This window comes from Uranotaenia lowii, chromosome 1, assembly GCF_029784155.1.
Source record: "Uranotaenia lowii strain MFRU-FL chromosome 1, ASM2978415v1, whole genome shotgun sequence".
NCBI lineage: Eukaryota > Metazoa > Arthropoda > Insecta > Diptera > Culicidae > Uranotaenia > Uranotaenia lowii.
The window spans coordinates 35,563,391-35,587,007 of record NC_073691.1 but is presented as its reverse complement, the minus strand read 5'-3'; the positions used below and the strand labels follow the sequence as shown (position 1 = coordinate 35,587,007).

The 23,617-nt window shown below is 30.6% G+C and overlaps 1 protein-coding gene across 4 annotated transcripts in view; it reads left to right on the top strand.

Moving 5' to 3' along the window:
- LOC129748482 (probable serine/threonine-protein kinase DDB_G0282963) overlaps positions 1-23,617 on the top strand; it is a 93,248-nt gene that overhangs the window by 14,761 nt on the left and 54,870 nt on the right. The gene's annotated exons all lie outside the window — the stretch shown is intronic.

Sequence of the window (23,617 nt, the reverse complement as noted above, 5' to 3'; positions counted from 1 at the left end):
CAAATTTTTTGTATCGAATATTTTGACAATCTGGCAAACTTATGTGAGCTAGTCTATTTTTTTTTTCTTGAAAGCATGTTTTTACGAATTTTCTCTTGGACTTTGAAAAACTCAAAATGGTTAGTTATAGATGAATATTGTCAGTAAAATATATTTGAGTTCCATCACGAAGTTTTTCAAACTAATTTTAACTGATTTTTGTTTAAATCGGTAGATAAGCAAGAGAGATATAGAAATTTTAAACAAGGAGTGTCAAATTGACACTCAAGATCTGATTCGGGATTTTTTTTTTGTTTATTATATACTTAACAGAAAAAAAAATTAAAACGCAAAATTAATATAACACCTCTGCATAGTTTGTATGAAGAAATTTAATTCATTTATATTTGAACCTCCCAAAAATTTTGTTTTTGGTTGCTTTTACAGCAAAAAACTCCCTTTAGCTTTAAAAAGAGGTACATTCAGTCAAGATGAAGCACAGCAAGCTTCAATATTGTATGGGAAAAAAATTTTCATTCAAAATTCGCAGGAATGTAAAAAATGTTCAAAAATATTTAGCTTTCAGCGATAATTGAAGATTTGTTTCTGTGCTTGATTTTTTGTCAATAAACCATGAATCAAATTTGTACTCCTAGAAAAATATTCAATGTTGTTTGTTTGTTTATAGAAATGTGGCTTAAAAATATTCAAAACGTTAACAAACTTTTTTGTTACTTTTTATAAGATTCAGTTCAATTATCTGAATTCATCCACAAAAAACTTAGCTTCCTCCAATACTAGTGAATACGAAAAAAAAGACAGCAAAAAAACAATAGTTAAAAGATATTCTTTCTTGAGCCTATCTCAGTTTTCTGGATGAGCTAGTTTTCAAAAAAGTTTTTTTTTGTACAAATTTAAATTAAAAAAAAATCAAACTGGATGCCCTTTTTCAAAAAATAGGAATTGTTTCTCAACATTTATATTTGATATTTATCAAATTATAATTTAATTTAAAAAAAAAATCTTTGAAAACATTTTCAACAGCATTTTTTTTCAGAGCATTTCACAATTTTTAGAGCATTCCTATTAAAGTAAATTGTGTTAATAAGAAGTGTATTCGAATAAAAAAAATGCAAAACTGTTAAGTGGTTTTTGAGGTTGCGTACAATGACGAAATGTTTCGACTTTAATTTTTGTGCAACACGTGCGCCATTTATAATGCATACGATGAACCAGCCATTTTTCAAAATCAAGGGTATTTTTGATTACATTTTCTGTCCTGAACATGTTCTGTTTCCGAAGTTATAACAAATTAAGCCGATTATCCTCCTTCGGCACAAAAACAACATATTTGGCTTTTTATCACTCTACCACCGTTTTTGCGAAATGGCACGTTTCCAGATCCAACCAAAACAGATTTTTAACTTTGTGGGGAATTTCGGAGTGATTTGCAAAGAAAACGATCCCATTTGGAGGTATTCTTCTTTGTATTTTTAGCCATTCATCTTGTCAATCATTATGAAAGACTGAGTAATTTGCAGTTTCCACAGATCGTTTGCCTCCTCAAATTCTAAACTTTAAATTTTTCAATTTTTCTCCTTGTTTATCTCCAGGAAATACAGGCGAGGCTTTTCAACGAAAAATTTTTGGTTAGAAACCGGCCAGGTGATCGCTAATGAGTTCGTTTTGCATTTCATTACAAAATTTTTCATAATATTTCCCCGTTAGCAATCCAAATATTTTGCGCACGATTTGACCACCGTATTTTGTTTATTTTACTGGTGAAGAAAGTTAGTGCTATTTTTTTTCGTTTTTGTCTTTTCTGGATTCCTTCTACTACAGGTAGCATTTAATCTTTGAAGAAATGAAGTCTGGCCTATTTGTATGTCAGCTAGATGAACCAGTCAGAAAAATTTGACTTTTTTTTATCACTTTTTCTATTTATATTTGTGGATTGAGCTTCAAATAACCTTTCACATTTCTCTCACTTCATGGAACCAATCATTTTCACTTTTATATAAATTTCAGCTTACAATTGGATCCTCTAGAATTTCTGAAATAATTTACCATGTGAATTTTGATCAAATAGTTGATTTCCAGCTGTTTTTGTGTCTCCTGTTTTAACTTTTCTGGATTTTTCTCGATTTTGTCCAAAAATTGTTATCAATGATCATCAGTATTGGATGCTTACTCAAAATCCACCTAACAGATTGTCTCCAAGTTTTGTACACGTACACATTTCATTACTCAGTAGCTTCACTAAAAATGTCATCAATTTCCATCCATGCATTCAAGAGTTATTTACAAAACAAAGTGTTGCATTTTTTTTTCGAACATCCTTAATTCACGTTTGATTTAGTGCCAAACAAAAAGTTCAATCAGAATTTTAAAGGCTACATTTGATATTAAAAGTTTTCTCTTGATGAAATGGTGATTGGTACGTGAATAATTGAAGTAGTGGCGTCACAACGCGCCACTTTCTAATTGTTTTTTTGTTTTGAAAAAGAAAACAATTTCGAAGCTTACATTTTTAATAAACAAGTCTACAAAATAAGATATTTTTTAAAGTGATGTCTGAAAATAACTTTAATAACAGTGTAATAGATTTTTGTAAATGACGAAAAATAAGAACTGAGGAAATTGGGAATGGGCACTTTGAATGGGCTCTATGATTGATTTGTGATCATTGGACTTTTTTTTTTCAATAAAACAAATATCTATGGAAAGATAAATTCCTGAATAAAGCTTAGTTCTTTTAGAAATGGGACAGTTACGAATGCGTGTATCTCATAAACCTTTCGTTTGATCTAACTACTTTCTATGAAGGAAAAGGTGGTAATCTTATGATAATTCATAAAAAAAATTCGAAAAAAAATATTTTACGTTTTTTGTTAGAACAAATTCTATTTTATTCTATATACCTCCCTTCGGCCAGCGCACACTTTTTTCAGTCATGATAATGATCAGTTTTTCAAACTAATACTTCGTCTTATCTGTATTTTAGGTGGCTACATCCCCCTCCTTCAATTTCTGATACTTTTCGGACCAATACTTCTCTTTTAAAAGAAACTGAAACCACTTTAGTGGATACAGCTGTTTCGAAATTACCAAATTTGATTATTTTTGACCCACTTTTTGAGCTTTTTAATGGAATTTCTGCTGGCAAAATCTGGCAATAACGAAGTAAAACCATGAGGAGATTGAACTTAAAGTATAATCGATTAGTATAGATCGTAGGTTGCAAAGGGTACATAAAAGATTACTCTTTTCAGGCTTTTGAAAAGAGTGAAAACCATAGTTTTCGTTTTGAAAATTGTTGTTTTTTTTTCCACAGGAGCAGAATTTTGGCAAATCTCTATATTTTATACAAAATAATAAGCAAATATATACTTTAATATACTCAGGACCTTGCCACGAGCCGACGTGGTATAGGATTCAAACGCTGAAATTTGTTTAAAATAGGATATTTCATAAGATTTGTCGTTCATCACAAATCATCTGTCCCATAGCCTCGGAACCAGATATACAGCTTACGAGCTGTGGATCTAGCAAAAAATATTTGCTTGAGGTTAGGTTTGAATGACTCATTAAGAGGCAACACTTTCAGCTTATTGAAAAAAATTTTTTTTTAAATTTCAGGGATCTACCCTTAGTTTTTCGCTTATTGAAAATTGAAAATGCTGGTATGAGACTTGACTTCCCCGATGATCCTTAGCCGAAGTTGCCGATCATATGCTTCATTCCAATGGTGGATTTGAACTTTGTGTACATTTTTGACAGTATTTCCATACTTTTCCACCACTCACACACAGTAGTTCTTTGAATAATCAACGGTTTTGTCGGCTATCAATTTGATAATGATGAGTTTTGAATGAAACTGTGCAAAATAATTTTTTCCTTTTTCTCTTGCATCGTAAATATCTGAAAAACGCGTGAATTTTAAATTTTGAAAAAATAGGTCGGATAGTACTTTTTACAGGCAACAAAATGCTTTCAAAATTTTTAATGTCCGATTACTAGTAAACGAGCTATTAGCAAAAGAAAGTGTCCCATTTCTAAAATAACTAAGCTTTAAGCCGTCTTTCAAAGTAAAATTACAGTACTATACTTGTTCTAGTTGAAATTTGGAAAAAATTTGATTAAAAAAACAATTATTATTTTATTTCTGTGTTTTGAAACATAAAGAAATATTATAAAACTGGATATATTTGCAGGGCAGAGTTTCTTTATATTGAAATAATTTGCAAAGTTTAAAATGTTCTTGGATAGCTAAGTTTATCAGAATTCAAGAAAAAAGAATTGAAGTTACGATAAGTTTAAGTTTCTGTGAAAATTTTATTTCAATTATGTTGTGAATTTAGCTCGGTAATTAAACTAAAGAAATTAAAAGTTCGCTTTCAACTCTCAACGTTTCCATAACGATAAAAATCACTCTTCATTTCAATGAGTGGTTTATAGTAAGCAAAAGAGAAACGGAAAACGTTGCAGAGTTTTTTATGAATATTACCTTTAATGGGTAAAATTAATACTGGACAATTTTAAAAACTATTATTTCACTTGATTTTTTTAATAACATAATGTGACAGCAAGGAAATTTCATGTACTGTTTTTCGAATTTTGTTAGTGATGGTTGAGATACATTTTTCGAAATGGTTGAAAAACAATTCAATTCTGAGAATAAAGTAATTTCGGGTATAGTTTGGCGGGCCACAAAAAGTCAGAATATTTCGATGTCTTCGAATTGTAAGTCTTCATTCAACAGTTTTAACAAAGATCAGTACAGTTTCTGATTTTATTGTTCATTTCCAGTTGCACAAAATTGATGGACAAATGTGAAAACTGTATTTTGTTTATTTATATGTTTTATTTATTTAGGATAGTTGAAAATATGTTCTGGTGTTGTATCGTCTTCATTGATTCTGTTTTTTTAAGTTTATCATTTCGCATTTGTTGATTAATCAAGTTGTATAAATAACTTGACTTTTTTTATATTGATTTCTATAATTACACTGTTGCTACCTTAGCACAGAAAAGAATTTTACTTTTGAGGCTTTATCCAGTAATTGCTGGGAAATTTATTTGACAGATTTATGATAGGAAATCAAAACTTTTACATTCCTTTCACTTATTCTAAGTACGTTGTATCCGATACGATTACATAATTTAAAATTTTATCTGTTAAAGCCATTGTTCTGCTGCTTATCAAAGAAAAAGAAAAAACAGAAGAAAATTAAAACTATCCACCGAAAAAGTGTAGCTTTTAGTTCACACGTTGCTCGGTCTGTTGGTTGTTTATACTCTGAACATTTTTTTTATCACATCATTCCATTTTCCAAAGCTCATTGTCGAAAAACTTTACCCGGTTGGTTCGGGGTGACGATTCTTATCTTGCCCCTGTTTATGTCCATTACCAGAATTAGCTGCCTTGGACGGCGCGACGATGACGTCCATTTTTCTTTCTGAGGCTCCTCCTTTTCGCAATGGATGGGGTCCGATAAAAAATGGAACTGATAACGGCTGGAATGTGAATGTTCGAGGAATTTTCGCTGGGAAGACTAAAATTGACACCAAGAAAACACCTAGCAAAAGTGTTCAGGTGACCGACTTTTACTTTGAAAAGTTTATTCTTTTAGATGGGGGACACAACCTGGAGCTTAAAGGTAAAATATTCCTAACAAATAATGAAAACAAAAATTGAAACTTTGCATTTTTTTTCTAAATTACTTGAAAAAAAACTCAAGCTAATACATTTTAAAGCAGCATCTTTTTATGATTGAAGTTACTCGTGAATTCCCGTTGTCAGTTTCTTGATGCAAAGATTCCAACCGCCTTGGATGACACCTCCACAAAGTATTAAAAAGTAAATAATAGCTATACGCATGACGCCTCACCTCAAAACGCGAGCATTCAAGTTCAAACAATTTAAGCTGCGCGAGTACGCGCGCTAAGGTGTTTTTTTCTTTTTTGGTTATTCAAATAATGGTGCAAGTCGTTGCATGGCGTGGTCTACGAGAACACTTCAACCTTTCCGAATAATCAGAGCATGGCGGGCTTCTACATTTGATTATCAAATGAAGACGATCGGAAGTTCACGCTGTGAGCTGTTTGCTCACAGCATTTGTTTCTGAATTTGAATTTCGATTTCAAATTACCACATTAAGCACCAACAATACTGAGACTAATTTTCATCTTTGTGTTGATCCTGTCTCTAAAAAAAATAACTAAGAAATGGCTCTACGCCACCAAAATTTGTTGAATGACACAGCACAGATCTGTTGCAAACAAATATTTACCGTCTATCAATTTGCGTCTCTTTCCATAACCCTTTGCTAGTTGGAACGCGTGGAAGTATCAATGCCAGTTTAATTTGAGTTTTTTGCACGGTTTATATTTTGCTTTCCTCCTCCCTCGCTTGCATGAACAGTACATATTCGTTTGAATTCAATCAAGAACGTAGGCCAGCTCCCTTGCTGCTGTATACGCTGCCATGCAGTTTGCGCAAAGTCACTGAAAAACAGACTTATTGTTAGAATAAATTTGTGATCTTTTTAACAGTTTCAGAATCAATTTTGACTGGTAACAGTTACCTTTTTTTTATCATAATACATTAATTAATTTAACATTTTACGGTTCATTTATCATTATCGAGCTTTCTTGACTTGTGAATCGAAGATTCATGTTAAATCCATTTATCTGTGTCTACAAATTCCCATGATGCAAACTACTCCGTATAGGTTGCGATGCGATTCGCGAACGATATCGACAACAACCGGTCTAAGTTGGAGAGTTCGTACCGAAATACACTAGAAGACTGGTTCAATTTGTGTTATTTGTCATAAAACTTTTGGATGAAAGTTATTGGTTCTTATTTTAAAAAAAAGCAATAAAACATTATATTTTTTCTGAAAATTGTTTACACAAATAGTAATCACTTATTACTCATTTAATTTCAATAGACAGAACTCACGTCTCAATCCTGAAAAATAATAAAATGTTTTCTTATTCCTTTCTTCTTTGTTTATGTTAGAAATAATTTAAACATAAAAATATTATAATGATCATAAACATCAAATGTTAGGCCCACCATAGAGCAAAGAATGCAGAGAAATCTGGAACACAGGAACAGGAAGAAAAGTGGACTACCACCTTATGCTTCAAATGGGCAGAATCGTTCGAAGTATGCTAAGAATAACACTCCTTGGTAAAGAAATCATTCGTAATGTAAAGTCTCTTTGCCAACCGAAAGAACTACTCATCAGTTGCTGGAAATGACTCGCTTTGTACAAAAAAATTATAAATCACGGAATTCAATTGTGTTTTGTTATACAAATTGAAGAAATCAGATTTTAAACAAACTTCATCAAAATTATACAGGCTATGAAAATTTTACCAGTAGTTGAAAAAAAAATAAACGAGTTTTTAAATTATTAAATGATGGTTGAAAACCAAAAGTTAATAAGGCTTTATTTCAAGTGTAGCGAAAAAAAAATCACAATATAAAATAGAGAGAACAGGCTAAGAAACATGAAAACAGGTAAATTGATTTAAAATGGAATCGACAGAAAGTGAGTTGGCAAGACTGCTTGGTGAGAGTAAAATATCCAAGCAAGTTGAGAAGACAGCTTGCAAAAATTTGAAAAAAAAAACAAACAAGTAAGTTGAGAGGACAGCTTGGTGATCCAGCGGGTTGAGGGGACTGCTAGAAATTCATTGAAAACACCGATAAGTGAGTTGAGAGAACAGCTAAGCGATCAAGCGAGTTAAGAGGAAAGCTTGAAACAAATTGAAATCATCATCAAGCGAGTTGAGAGGACAGCTTGGTGATCTAACGGATTGAGTAAACAGCTTGAAATAAATCGAAAACACCAATAAGCGAGTTGCGAGGACAGCTTAAATAAATTGGAATCACAAGTAGGCGAGTTGAGAGAACAGCTTGGTGATCAATCGAATTAAGAGTACAGCTTAAAAGGAATTGAAAACACCAATAAACGAGTTGAGAGGACAGCTTAGTGATCAATCGGGTTGAGAGGACAACTCAAAATAAATTGAAAACACCAACAAGCGAGTTGAGAGTACGGCTTGGTAATCAAGCAAGTTGAGAAAACAGCTTGAAATGAATTGAAAACACCAACAAGCGATTTGAGACGACAGCTTGGTGATCTAGCAGGTTGAGAGGACCGCTTAAAATAAATTAAAAGCAACAACATGCGAATTTAAAGGACAGCTTGGTTATCAAGCGAATTGAGAGGACCGCTTGTAATAAATTTAAAACATCATCAAGCGAGTTGAGAGGATAGCTGGGTGATCAAGCGAGTTGAGAGGACAGCTTGAAATAAATTGAAAACACCAAAAAGTGAGTTGAACAAGTTGAAACAAATTGAAAGAAACCACCACAAAGCGAATTAGGAGGACATCTTGGTGAGAAAGAAAACTAAAGTTGGTTGTGAGGACAGCTTGAAAAAAATTATTTAAGAAAAATACCTTATTTAGAATGATTTCTGGGGGCAATTTGGTTACCCCATAAATGTAAAGCGAGTTAAAAGGACAGTTTGGAGTGGATAGAAACTCAAAGGATTTGAAAACAATTTGAAACAAGGTTTATAAAAATCTATTGAAAGTGAGAAGACAGTTTGAAATTTCAACTGAAGTGAAGTGAGAGGACAGCTAGAAAACTCATAGGCGAAAAACGGCATCGCTACGAAGATTGAACTTATCTGGACACTAAAAATAGAAGCTTTTTTTGAAGAATTGGTAATTTAAATAAAAGGATTGGAAACTGCTCAGCTAAAATATTTCTTCTTTGAACTGTTTTGGATTTTAGTATCACTCATTTCTGGTCATCGACCCAGGATGTAGCGCATAAACTCGTTTTTGAAAATATAAAAAAGAGGAACAGAAAATATAACTGGAACACAAAACCTTTCAAGTTCTGTTTAGAGCTCAAATGGTTTTAATTTCACAACTTATTTTGTGATAAAAGTCTATGATATAAGTCTTACAATCGAAGTACCCGTCCATGGAGCGGGCAGTTTCCAAATTCAAATTGTGCTAGAAAAAACAACTACATTAAAAAATACACGATAAATAAAAGAAATTGATTCCTATAACCATTTTCAAACTAATGAGAAACACACAAACTCGAAAAAACTATAAATTTAACTGATTCGATTCAAAGTTATCCAGAATCAAAGTTTCTAATCGAATCTTTTTCTTTGTTCTGAGATAGAGATTTGTTTCAAAATAAATCTTAAGCAGTCTAGTTTTCAAATGTCAAATCAAGATTTCCGAAACACCGGGAAAAGAATAAGAATTTAAATTTCGTATGCACATCAAAACCAGAATTTTAATTTTTGGGTATGAGAATCAGTGAAAAGAAATAGAATACACAAAAAACAAGACCAGACTTTAAAAAAATTATAAATACTAACCGTAAAATTATTTCAAATCAGGTCAAAAACTAACCTCGATTAGAAATAAGTTAGAAAATTAAATGGACGCTATATTATTTATTAAATTAATTTAAATTTTTTTTTGTTAATCTTCAATTGAAGGGTTGATGAAAAAATTCCACGGTAATATTCCGAATTCGAATTTCTCAATTGAACAAAACTGTTCAGGCTGTGTTTTAATGACTAATTTGTAAGATTTTGACAACTAAGACTAGAATCTTTTGTCAGATTTTGCCTATCATCTCTAGTATTGGCGATAAGACATTAAAATTGATTGTTATTATTATTATTATTATTATTTTTATAGTTTTCCGCCCTCTGTTGAAGTTTAAAAATCAATCAGATTGTCAACTGATGAACCAATAAATGTACATGGAAAAATTGATTCCAGCTGCACTAAACTGCTAGTTCGCTAATCGCTTATTAGTCTGCTAACTTTTGGTAAGCCAATCCATTTTCTCGCTGAACTTTTCATGAGCTATCGGATTAGAATGTTTCGCTTATTTACCATTCTTGTAACTAAAGAATGTTAAACTGATATATGAAACGAAAAAACTTTAATTTCGATCAGGTTTTGATTTTTTTATAAGATTGATTCTATAAGATATTCGAGCTTAATTTTTTACTGGAAACATAGAAAAAGCGTGGAACTCTTTTTGAATTGTCTTTACTCTTCATAAAGTTTGGATAAGCTGAGAAATTTGCATTGATTGATGCAGAAATATAAAAAATGGTTAAATACTGATTCAAATTTTCTCAATGTTTTCGTTCGTTAGTGATGTTTCATATTCTTGTTGTGGTTATTTTTTCGTTCTTGGATTCGAAGCGCACGAATTGCTTTTTGAAATGCCTGACATTTCGACAATTTTAGTTGGTCTTTCTCAAGGGTATCGTCTATCGTCGTCTGTTTTTGTGAGATTTCATTTTTTAACGCTTAGGTGTCTTCGCTGCTCTTGTTTTTCATCGGGGAAAAAGTCCAAAATAGAATATTGATTCAAATGTTTTTTCTTCAACATATCTTTTTAAAATTATATCGTGCACTAACTAAGATGAGTTGGATAGAAACTAAAAAAAAAAGGATCAATTGAGTTTGCAATAGGTTTTTTGTTAAGAATAATTCATATCAGCACAAAAATTGTTATGAAGAACGAGAGCTATAAGAAAAAATTTCGCCAGAGGCAACCCAGTTTTCTGAAATTAAAATACTATCTGGGATCCAGTAACTTATTGTTAGGACAGTAAATCTATTTCTTGTACTTATTCAAGGTTTAAAATTTTGCCACAGTAAAAAAAATCCCGCTTGTTGAAAGGAATTCAGTCCCGAAAATTGAACTTTCAAGCGATTCAACTAAGCTTGCCTGATGTTGGGATGTGTTCAATTTATTTGCAAAATCGAACAAAAATTTTTGAGCGAGTTCTATCATAACAAACTTGAACGCTTTTATGGAAACCTAAAATATGATTTCAAACTAACTGATTGGTGCTGACAAAAAAAAACAAATTTTTAAAAGTTTTTCATCTTTATTTTTATTGAAGAATTCCCAAATTAACCTAAATCATGTTAAAATTTTGGGTTGTAAAATTTAGTAATTTGAATCCTCTGATTTGCGAGGTTTCTAGATAAGACATCTCGCATTTACCTTTGCTTCGTACAGCCTGAGTGCATGCAGAAAAATATTTGTTAAGTTTAAGATTGAATAATTCCGGACATTCTGGGTCCAAATTTGATAAAAATAAATTAAAATTCATTTTTGTGACCATATTATTATTCTTGATTTTTAGTTCGAATCATTATTGGGACCAAATCCTGTGAAGTATTCCAGTTTTGCACTTCAAATCATGATCAAAATTTGGATATTAAAGAAAACTTTTTATGCTTATGCAGAATTTAAACTACAAAAATTTCTAGAAAGGTGAACTAAAACCGGAAAATTAGAAACACTTTAATCATTTTTGATTTTTAAACCTGTTGATTGGTTTATATACGAATAATTAATTGAAAAAAAAAATAAATCTTGGAAACCAAAAATTGAGAATTCAAATGCGAAATTTCTGGTGAAGGTGCTGATAACAATCTCGCCTCTTGGTTTATAATTAATAAGAATTCTTGGCAGGAATTAAGATTCAGAAATTATTTTCAAACTAAGATATCTAAATTTCAATTCAGGTTCAAAATTCAGAACTTAGATTCGAAATTCAAATTCAAATAAAAAAGACGTTGGAATCACAAACCAGGTAAAAGTCGCATAAAATCTGTACGATTTAGATCCATTTTGAAAACTGCGTCCATTGAGAAATCTAGATTCAAATTTAAAAAAAAATTGTAGTACTTTCGTTATGAAATATTTTTTGATGGTTAATTTTTTGTTGATAAAAGATTTTGTATTTAATTTTAAAGTAAATATTCAGCTGGCAATTTTTTTACTAGTTTTTGATAATTATTTCTATTGCAGATTCTCAACAAAGTTTTGAACTTAAATTTGGAATTTTAATCAAATAAAACTGCAAGAAAGAAGTATAAGAGTAGAAAATAAATCTAATTTGAATCGAACATTCAACATCTTTCCACTTTAGGTTATTTCTGGCTGATTCAAGTTAATATAGAAAGTTTTTGTTTTAAGTGAAGCCTTCGAGATCTTCCATTTATTGAAAAAAGCATCACACGTAGGGGAAACGGCAAAAAAATTACTTCAGTGATATTAAAGAATTATTTTCACCCATTCTATACCAAGTTAATTTTGCTTCTCAGAGCAAATCCGAACTTGGACTGGCCTTTTTCTGAAAATTGTTTACGCTTTTTTTCCTGGGATTTTAACTTTGTGAGTAATTCATCCTTCAAAATTGTTTACACAGCGAAACTTTCGTAGTTATAAATGTTCAACTCTCCGAAGAAACTTTGCATTAAGATTAAATGGAAATATTTATTGTGTAGAATTTCAACGGAGATCCCAGGATTGATCTTTTTTTATCAACTCAATATTTTTTCCATGCATTCGAGTATAAAGAATGCCTACGATTCAGACGAAAAATTTAAATAAAAAGAAATGAAATAGAGTACAGAAATGAACAAGCTGGACAGCTTTCTTCGTTAAAAAATAAATTTCTGTAAATTTTTGCAATTATTGGTGAAATCTTAGAGAAAGAGTGTTAGAATTGAAATTTTTAATTAATGTAATTTTTACAAGCCAGCCTGTGGCTGAAAAGCTCTCAAATAAAAACAAAAAATGAAATTTAATAAATATATAAATATTGGATTTAAATAAATAAAAAAAAATACCAGCTAAAAAATCATAAGAAAGTTTTGAAGTTGGAAAGAGCGATAAAGATGGTAGAAATTGAACACTTAGCTGTCGAAAGGAAACATAAATCAAGATTATTGTATTTTGGACTTGAGTTTGAACATTCTCAATTACCAGGAAAAATAGGCTCAAATTGAGGAAAAAAATTTGTTTGGTTCTCCTGTCGAATTTAATTTTTTTCTTTCGTTATATAAAATTCAACTGTTTGTGTGATTTCACCTTTTTCAGAAATTATTTAAAAATATTCTGTGTTGAAGTTTTTCAAATAATATTGAACAACCAAGAATACGACAATTCGTTTTATTTTTTATTTAACTCAAATTTCAGCAAAGCTATACAAAAATTCAATCGATTCAATGTCAAATTCATTGTCATCTTAAAAACATTTCAATGCACATCCTTTTATCTGTTTAAACAAGACAATTATTTGACTTTCCTGGTTCGAGAATTTACTTTCCTTGTCAAAATGGTATAAAAATTGTTCAAATAAAAAAAAAAGTTTTATTTTCATACCAAATCGAGTTTTCAAAATTTCAAAGGCCTCAAAATCCACATTTGCTCGAAGTGCGCCAAAAACAAATTGGTTATAAGATTTTATATCTTTCAGTTTTGTTTTTAAAGTTTAAATGTCAACTACTGAAAATAGGTTAAGTTCAATAAAAGAATGTGTGCACAATTCTTGGCAAAACTGCAGATTAACACTCACTTTAATAAAAAAAATCTCTTAAACGTGCGGATGTTTTTAAGTCGAAAAATTTCCTAGAGGTTAAAATAAATGAATTCTTGATATTTCATTACTGATTTTTCCACTGCAAAAAAAACAAATTTATTAAAAAAAAGAGCTAAAATTCTTTTAAGAAAATCGTTGTTACTTTACAAAATCACCAACAAAATTTCAACTTTGGTTTCAATACATCACAATCATCCTCTGCCATCAGATGAGCAATGATAAGTAGAGTTCAAATTTCAACCTATAATCTGATCAGTTGTGTCGCTCAAAAAAGTATATTGTTCTGATCAGTTATTGCATTACACTCCTGAAAATAAACGAAAAGTTTGAAATTATTAATTCGTTTTTTTTTTTTAATTTTTTGAGCAGTTTTCTTTAGTTGCTTCGTTCAGTGAATTACGGAAATTACGACGAAATTTTAGGCAAAGTTTAAATCCGAATAGAATCTTAAATGTTTTTCAAATTTTTTTGAAATAAATTTACAGTCTTGGACACATTTGACGGAAAAGTTGGAATTCGAAATTTGAAAACACAAAGCACACTTTGAATAGTTCAGAAATTGTAAAATTTTTTTTAAAGAGAATTTTCTTTAAATATAGATTTGGAATTTAACAAAGCATTGTTTCGTTAAAAATTAAATACTAATTGATTATGATCATCTGAATAAATAAGAATAAAAATGAGATATTTTTTTTCAGGTAGATTTGTTAGCTAATCAGTTTCGATGATTTATTTTTTCAAACCGGATTTACTATGAAATTTCCAAAAGCAATATCACAAAAGCAAGAAGTGATAGACCTATTCTAAGTATATGAAATGCTGTTCTTCTGTTTATTTCTCGAAGTCCCTGAATTCTGAACCTAATCATAATACTGTGGGTTTAGAATAAGGTTGCCAGAACTATTTAAGCACGTTTCCGGAACGGACAAATTCAAGCTATTTTATCTAAAAACCTGAAAAAAACCGGGCCTATGATTACAAATTTGTCGACGGAAAAGCCGGGCAAGTTCGGTCAAAACCCAGGAATTAGTCAATAAAAATTCAGAAAAAAAACTTTTTTTCGTCGTCAAATTTTTTATCAAAAAAAATAACAGTCTTGGTTTTGAAAAATCAAAAACACACTTTTTCGATATCAGAAAATGTTTTTTTTTTAGAATTTTCTTTAAATATGAAATTTAATGTTTTTAAGCATTGTTTCTTAGAAACTTGAATATCATATGAATAAAATAGATCCAGAAAATGTTGTATTTTTTTCATGTTGGTTCGTAAGCTCATTATTTTTAAATGATTGATTTTTTTTTTCATTTTTTCCGACGTGATAGACAAGTTCTCGTAAATATGTGAAATGCTATTGCTCGTATCCTGAATCATTTTTCAATTTTTGAATTCTGAATCTGATCACAGCACTGTGAGTTTAGAATAAGCTTGCAAGAATTGTTTCAGCACGTATCCGGACCGGACTAATCCGGGTATACGGTTTAAAAATTATCGACCAAAAATTAGGGCAAATTTGGTCAAAATCCAGGAATTACTCAACAAAAATCGAAAAATAGCATAAAAAAATATTTTCCTCGGAACTCATCAGCAGTTTTGAATCATTTAGTTGTAATTTTTATAAAACTTAAAAATTTCGTTTTGGACGAATACAAAATAAATTCACAACACAATTTGTTATTTTTGTTTTTTTTTTTTTTTTGTTTGATTTGGTTTATGAAGGGAATATATTCGGGCATAATCTAGACTTTTTCCAATGAAACCTGGCAATATCCGGGCATTTGATTCCAAAATGTCGACCAAAATTCCGAGCAAAATCCGGACAACACAAATCAAGGAAAAAAAATACAGGAAAAATATTTGTTTGTTTTGGCAAGTAAAGTGAATAAATCCGGAAAAAATCCGGGCATTTCTAACTGAAATCCGGGCAACCGGGCCGGGCCGGACTTTTGTGAAATTTTGTGTTAAATATCCGGGCAAACCCGGATAAAACCGGGCATACATAAAATCTGGCAACCTTCAACAAGTCTAAAAATAAAAAAAATGTTTTCCGAATTTCAATTTTGAAAGTTTCAAGAATTAACTTATTTAAAAACAGATTATATTTCCTTATCTATTTCGGTTATTCACATTTTTTATAAAAATACCTACGTCTTAGTTGATTTTATGATTTTGAACTAAAAAGCTAGGAAAAATATCAAAACCTTCTGAACAACATTGTGATACTTTCTCCCCTGATAATTTCAAATTTGATACTTTAAGTGTTATTTCAGGATTTCCAATTTCTTCTTTCTATCTAAATAAAAGATAAGTAAAGAAATGCCAACTTCAATATTTTCGATTATTTTTATTTGAAGGACAAAAAATCGAACTCGATCGAAAAATTCTTATTGGGTCCTGAGTTTTCACGATCTTACGATTTAAATATTCGTTTAACCTCCAAACCTTCTTCCTGTAATAATTGTTTTTGGTGCATGAAGATTTAAAAAAAATCATGTTTTGCCCTCATCTTCCATTGATCACATCATTTCGTTCGGAAAAATATCACGCGCGTGGAGGCATATTTAAATTATTGACAATAATTTAACGTTCTTTAAGCCTCCGTTTCACAGTTTAAAGTATTTAGTAAAATTTATACTAAATAATGTATCGAAGTCCGAAAAATAAAGTGAACTTCAAAGCTCTACTGCACACGAATCTCTGATGAAGCAGTTTTTATTGGAAGAAATTTTGCACAGTTATTTTCAAGATCGAGTTCGTATCTGTTCCAGATTTTTTTTTTTTAGGTTTGAAGAATAATTTGGTTCAAGGATCATAACATAATTTTTGTCAACAATTATTTAATTTTGTATGTATACAAACGATATCTATATGAGCAATTGACAAACGAAGAAAAACTTTCTCTATTCGAGTTTATCACTACAAAATAGAATAAAGAACACTTAATTCAAAGATGCTAGCGGATATTTTTGATCATATATGGCAAAATGAAACCTGAAGATTTTTTTTTTAAAGGGGGGAAAATGAGTCAAAACTTTAAGTTTATAAGGTCTCAGTCCAACTTTAAACTGTCGCCATGTGAGAAAGAAAACGACTAAATTTGCGAAATCAAATCAATGCGCCCCAAGGTGGTGTGATTTTTTTCCTCACATGGCGACCGTTAAAAGTTGGTTTAGATCTCAGAAGACTGTAATAGTCTTAACACTACTATCTACAAAAATGAAGATAATAAAAATTCAAGTTTTGATACTTTTCTAAGCAGAGGATATCATTTATGATAAATTATGATAATCTTCATCCGTCGAAATCATTTAAGTTTGCATGGCCTTAGCTAATCCAAATCAGTATTTGTTCACCAAAGTGTTTCGTTTAATAATTTCGAATTGAAATTTAAATGTCACAGTGCGAGCTGCGTCGTTTATAGGAATTATTGAAAAATACTAAGAAAAACTCGATGAGAATTCTGAAAAAAGTGCAACGCATTCGGTCCAATGAGATTACAAACAACAATTACAAAATTTTCAGAACTCAGCCAATACTTCTGGAAAGTTCAACTATCTAACCCCTAAAGAACAGATTTACGATAACAAAAACATATAGAAAATCTTACTCTCCCCTACATTATGGTTTACAGATTGCCTGGTTCTATCCGGGTTTACCCAGATATTTGATATAAAATTTGGAAAAAGTCCGATTCGGCCCGGTTGCCCGGATTTCATTGAAAAAGCCCGGATTTTGACTGGGTTTATTCTCATTTTCATTTTCAAATCAAACTTAAAAAAAATAAATTGTGTAACAATTTTTTCAATTTATGCGTCCAAAACGAAATTTTTGAGCAAGTTTCATAAAAATAATCATGAAAGGTTTTTTGAAAGCCTTGAATACGAATTTAGGTTTTCACCAAATTAGCCCGGATTTTGGTCGACCATTTTAAAAAAAATGCACGGATTTTACCAGGTTTTAAGATAAAAATAGCCCGGTTTGTCCGGCCCGGATACGTGCTGAAAAAATTCTGGCAACCTTAACCTACATTTAATTTAAAAAATCAGATTTTTTGTAGACCCTTAGAAATAGTTTGAAATTTTCTAAATTCTTTGTACTTATTAGAAGTCTTTTGATAATTAACTTTCAATTTCAATGCAATTTTTGTCGGTTTGTAATTGTCGTGGAGGTAAATATTTTGTAAACATTTAAGTTTCTTGAATCATTCCAACTGAACCGTTCATCGGCTGCCAAATGGCATTCGGCCGCCGGTGTTGGTGGTAAATTTCAAGTTTGTTATTTATTTCGCAGCTGCCCGAAAAAAAAACACACACAAAACTAAATGGCAGCTTGCTCCTACCTGTCCCAAATTGACATAGCCCGAGTTGATTTATTTATTAGGGCTGTGTTGTTTTGTGTTCTCTATTGAAAGTCCAAGCTTCAAAGGAACGTTCCAATCGGCCTAAGATTTATTGAATGATTCTTTAATTTTATTCAAGCCGCACGCGGTGTATGATTCATTGTGTTTTACTTTCATTAAGTCATAATTTGTTCGATCAACAAACTACGTATATCAACAACTTAGGTCTTACGGAGCCAATCTTCAAAACCGAAACGATTGATGTTTGAAAGTTCAAAGTCATTCAATCAACACCCACTAATTACAAATTCGTATACCTTAGTCTTTGACTATCAAATTACACCTTCACCTTCTAAGCTTAAGCTGCTTTTATTTATGGCATTTTCAGCTCTGATTCTTCCCAGTGACGATTTTTCTGTGTCTCATTATATTTTGTTGTTGTTTCTGCTTCGTTTTTTTAGACAAATTAAAAATTCACCTTCCCAAAACGTTGGAAATGTAGATGAAAGCTGACGATGGGACTCTTAAAGCCAAAGGGGAAGTATTGTGTTTCGTTCCTTTCTTTTTCACGCTCAGACTGCGAAGTTAAAACGAAACAGAAATAAAAATTCAAAAAAAAAACGTCTCAAATAACCAACAACTGCCATCACTGAAAGTAAACAAAACAGAGCGTCGTCGTTGTCGCCTTTGAATCGGTCAAGCTCATCGGAAAGGTGATGAGAGTGACTTTTGAGCGTCGTTTCATCAACACGCAAATGACACATTGTGTTTGAAGAGAAGTGCACTCAGCTAGGCAGTTCCGGAAATGCTTCCGTGACCAATTATCTTGGATTTTTATTTGTGAGATTTGAATTTTATTTATAATTTTTTTTTTTAAGTTTATTCTTAACAGTTGTAAGCTTCCAGTTTTCAGCATTCAATTTTCAGTTCTCAGTTTTCAGGTCTCAGTTTTCAGTTTTCAGTTTTCAGTTTTCAGTTTTCAGTTTTCAGTTTTCAGTTTTCAGTTTTCAGTTTTCAGTTTTCAGTTTTCAGTTTCAGTTGAAAAAAAAAAAATTTAATTCTAGTATTAATTTTTTTTAACTATAGTAATTGAACTCGAAACTCGAACTTCTAATAAGGAATCTTGCAAATCGCGCATGAATTTTAAATTCGATATCGACTTTCGTCAACTTTCGATTTTCGATTTTGAACCTTAGGCCTTCGAATTTCGACTATCGACTTTCGACTTTCGACGTTCGCTTTTCGACTTTCGACTTTCGACTTTCGACTTTCGACGTTCGACTTTCAACTTTCGACTTTCGACTTTCGACTTTCTTTCGACTTTCGACTTTCGTCTTTCGACTTTCGTCTTTTGACTTTTTTCTTTCGACTTTCGTCTTTCGACTTTCGTCTTTCGATTTTCGTCTTTCGACTTTCGTCTTTCGACTTTCGTCTTTCGATTTTCGTCTTTCGACTTTCGACTTTCGACTTTCCACTTTTGACTTTCGACTTTCGACTTTCGATTTTCGATTTTCGACTTTTGGCTTTCGACTTTCGACTTTAGACTTTAGACTTTAGACTTTAGACTTTCGACTTTCGACTTTCGACTTTCGACTTTCGACTTTCGACTTTCGACTTTCGACTTTCGACTTTCGACTTTCGACTTTCGACTTTCGACTTTCGACTTTCGACTTTCGACTTTCGACTTTCGACTTTCGACTTTCGACTTTCGACTTTCGACTTTCGACTTTCGACTTTCGACTTTCGACTTTCGACTTTCGACTTTCAACATTCGACTTTCGACTTTCGACTTTCGGCTTTTGACTTGCGACTTTCAACTTTTGACTTTCGACTTTCGACTTTCAACTTTCGACTTTCGACTTTCGACTTTCGACTTTCGACTTTCGACTTTCGACTTTCGACTTTCGACTTTCGACTTTCGACTTTCGACTTTCGACTTTCGACTTTCAACTTTCGACTTTCGACTTTCGACTTTCGACTTTCGACTTTCGACTTTCGACTTTCGACTATCGACTTTCGACTTTCGACTTTCGACTTTCGACTTTCGACTTTCGACTTTCGACTTTCGACTTTCGACGTTCGACTTTCAACACTCGGCTTTCAGCTTTCAATTTTATTCTTGTCAAAACACTTTTTTACTCTTTTCTTATCTCTTTTTTATATTTATGACTATTTTTAGATTCCTTCTAACCCTTTTTTGACCCTTTTTTATTTTTTTCTGATTATATTTTTTTCTCATTTTATACTCTATTTTTGAGTCTCTTCCTTACTTTTCTTGATTCTTTTGAGATCCGCTTTTAAAATCTCTTTTTGGCGTTTTTGTCTTTTGAAATTATTTTTTCCTATAATTTTTGCTTTCTGTTTGACTCTCAGTATGATCTTCTTTTGATTTTTTTAACTTTCTTTTTGACTCTCTTTCGTTTCCCTTTTTGGCTCTCTTTTTTTTTCTTTTTATGACTCTCTTGTTGGCTCCTTTTTTGATTCTCTTTTTGACTTGATTTTTAATTCTCTTATTTTCAATTTTTTGACTCTCCTTTAGACAATTTTTTTCACTCTCTTTTTGACTCTCTTTCTGACTTTTTTCTACTCTCTTTTTTTCAATCGCTTTTTGACTTTTTTTACTCTCTTGTTGGTCTCTTTTTGACTCCATCTTTGACTCTATTTTTGACCTACTTTTTCACCCACTTTTTGACTTTCTTCTTGACTCTTTTATGACTCCTTTTTGACTCTCTTTAAAACTATCATTCTGTCCTTTTTGACTTTTATTCTGCCCTCTTTAAGATTTACATTAAAAATGTTTGTTGATTATCTTTTTGACTCTATTTTGAAATATTTTTTTTACTCTTTTTAAACTCCCTTCTTGACTTTTTATTTGATTTATTTTTAACTCTCTTTCTTTCTTTTTTATTCTTTTTTGGCTCAAATAAAACAAATAAAAGTTTTACTTTTGGACTCTCTTTTTGACCCTCCTTTGACTTTATTTTTGACTCTCTTTTTAACTCTTTTTTTACTCTCTTTTTGAATCTCTTTTTAACTCTGTTTTAAATCTTTTTATGACTTTTTTAACTCTTTTGTTGATCTCATTTGACTTTTTTTAACATTTTTTCAACTCTTTATTGACCTTCTGTATTACTTTTTAAAGCTCTCTTTTTGTTCTCTTTTGAACTCTCTTCTTGACTTTCTTTTTTGACTCTTTTTTAACTTTCCTGTTGTTTTTTTACTCTTCTTTTTTATGACTCTTTTTATAACTTACCTTTAAACTTTCTTTTAGACACCATTTTTTATTTGCTATTTGACTCTCTTCTATCTTTGTTGACTCTTTTTTTACCATTTCTTAGACTAACATTTCAATTCTCTCATTGGTTATCTTTTTGACCCTATTTTGAATACATTTGTGATTTTTTTAACTCTCTTACGGATGTTTATTTGATTTACTTTTCATTCTCTACTTAAATTTTTTTGGCTCTTTTTTGAATCTTTTTTTACTCTGTTTTAATTTCTCTTTTGTACTCCCTTTTTAACTCTCTTTTGACTGCCTTTTCGACTCTCTTTTTGACTCTCTTTTTGACTCTTTTTTTGACTCTCTTTTTATCTCCTATTTTGAATTTCTTTTTGACTCTCTTTTCAATCTTTTTATTACTCTTTTTCAACTCTTTTGTTAGTCTCCAAAGAGTCCAAAAAAACTCAATTTTTGACTTTTTTTTTATTTTTTTCGATTCTTTTTAAACTCTTATTCAGACTCTCTTTTTTAACTTCCTTAAACTCTCTTTTCGACCTCTTTAGGACTCTCTTTTTGACTCTCTTTATTATTTTTTGTTTTCTATTTAACTCTCTTGTTTATCTCTTTTGGACTTTTTTTTGAATCTCTTTTTCACTTTGTTCCTGACTCTTTTTGACTATTTTTATGACTCCCTTTGAAACTTTCTTTTAGATACTCTTTTAAACTCACTTTTTGACTTTCTTTTGATCTTTGTTGACTTTTTTTTTATTCTTTCTTTGATTCGCATTTTTTAATATTTTATAAGTAATCTTTTTGTTCCTTTATTTGAATCTATTTAAGTTTTTTTTCTGACGCTCTCGTTGACTCTTGTTTAGATTCTTTTTCGGCTTCCTTTTTTTACTTTTTATTTGACTATTTTTGGACTCTCTTTTTGACATTTTTTTTTATTGTCTTATGGATACTCTTTTGGACTTTTTTTTGAATATCTTTTTGTCTCTCATCTTGACTCTCAGTTTGATTCTAATTTTGACTCCCTTTTTGACTTTCTTTATGACTCTATTTTTCAATATCTTTTTGACTATTTTTTTTATTTCTTTCGAACTCTCTTATTGACTTTCTTTTTTAATTTGTTTTGGGTCTTTTTGTAATCTCTCATTGACTTTTTTATTATTTATTTTTAACTCTCTTTGTTTCTTTTTTATTCTTTGTAGGCTCTTTTTGACTTTTTTAACTCTTTTTCAGACTCTCTTTTGAACTCTCTTTTGAACTCCTACTCCTCCTACTTAATTTTTTTGGCTCTTTGTTGGACTTTTTTTTAAATCTATTTTCAGACTCTTTTAAAACTCTCTTTTTGACTCTCTTTTTTAAAAAAAAAAAAACTCTCTTGTTGGTTTTTTTTTGACTCTTTTCTTGATACTTTTTTCTATTTTCATGACTCTTTTTTAACTCTTTTGTTCATCTTTTTCGGACTCTTTTTTAACATTCTTTTGTTACTTTCTTTCTGAAGGTTTTTCGACTATTTTCATAACTCTCTTTCACAATGTATTTTAGACACTTTTTTTTACTTGCTTTTTTACTCTCTTCCTATCTCTTTTTACTTTTTTTGACCCTTTCTTAGATTGGCATTTAATCTCATGATCATATACCCTTTTTATATATTTTTTAGACTCAATTTTAAACTCTCTTTTTAATAATCTCTCTGACACTTTTTTTACTCATTTTTTTTTACTTTTTAAAAACATTTTATTTAACACCCTTTTAGACTCTCTTTTTGACTGTTTTTTGGTTTTCTTTATGACTTTCTGATTGCCTTTTTTTTACCTTTTTTTACTATCTTTTAGATATTTTTACTCTATTTTTGACACTTTTTTTTTTCTTTCTGATTCTTTTTTGACTTTTTTTGACTTACTTTTAAACTCTTTTAAGATACTCTTTTAATCTCTTTTTTGACTCTCTTTTTAACATTTTTAAATTTTTTTTACCCTTTTTTAGGTTTGCATTCCCTTTATGAATGTTTTTATGACACTCTTTTCATTCTCTTGTTGTTGCTTTTTGGTGTTTGCCTTTCTTTTTTATCATTTTTCCTCATTTTTTTTATTCTCTTATAGTCCTTCTTTTTTTCTCGCTTTTCGATGTTCTTTTTTTATGATTTTTGTTAGACCCTTTTTTAGATTCGCTTTTTTTATCTTTTTTTAACAATCTTTTTGACTATTTCTATACCTTTTCTATCGACCAGTTTTTAACTCTCTTGTTGACTCTTGTTTGGACTCTATTTTTTATTTCCTTTTTTATTTTCTTTTTTACTCTTTTTTGACTAATTTTTGACTTTCCTACTCTCTTTTTTACTCGCTTTTTGACTTTCTTTTTTTCTTTTTTAAACTTCTGTTTGGTCCTTTCTGAGGGTTTCATTTTTCAACTCTTTTGATTATCTATTGACTCTCTTTGAGACTTGTCTATTGACGTTCTATTTGACTCTCTTTTTGTACTTTTTTTTTACTTTATTCTTTTCAATTTTCAAGACCTCCCTCAAATTTTGATACTTTTTGACTTGTTTTGTTTTCTTGGTTCTCTTTAGAGTTTTTACTTTTAATTTTTGTTTACTAC